The sequence below is a fragment of the Sinohyriopsis cumingii genome, chromosome 4 (genome assembly GCF_028554795.1).
Source record: "Sinohyriopsis cumingii isolate HCF-2022 chromosome 4, ASM2855479v2, whole genome shotgun sequence".
In the NCBI taxonomy this organism is placed as follows: Eukaryota; Metazoa; Mollusca; class Bivalvia; order Unionida; family Unionidae; genus Sinohyriopsis; species Sinohyriopsis cumingii.
The window spans coordinates 9168650-9169018 of NC_142964.1; positions in this window are offsets into that span (position 1 = coordinate 9168650).

A 369-nucleotide genomic window follows, 5' to 3' on the forward strand; every position below is an offset into this window, starting at 1 on the left:
TGTATCATACTCACCTGTCATAGTATATATTGTTATGTAAAGTAAAAATTACCTGCAGGTTTTGGTGTGCCATGAGATTTTATTTTTGATTGTCTCTCTTGAGAACAGAGCACAGCTATTCAAATTTTATTACAGAATGGTACTCAAGATCCTCCTTTCAGTGCTTCTTCATCAAGACAATTTGAAAAATCTCAAGCTTTTAAGCAAGCAAAATAACCTACTGAATGCATTTTGATGAATTTATTCAAATTCTGTAAATTGCCATAGGTTTCAACATTCATTCAGGAAACCACACTCACAGAATCTTCATTCAAGTAGTTCCAATTGCTTACTTTAAAATGGATGTGTTTTTTCATCAGTGGAAAGACA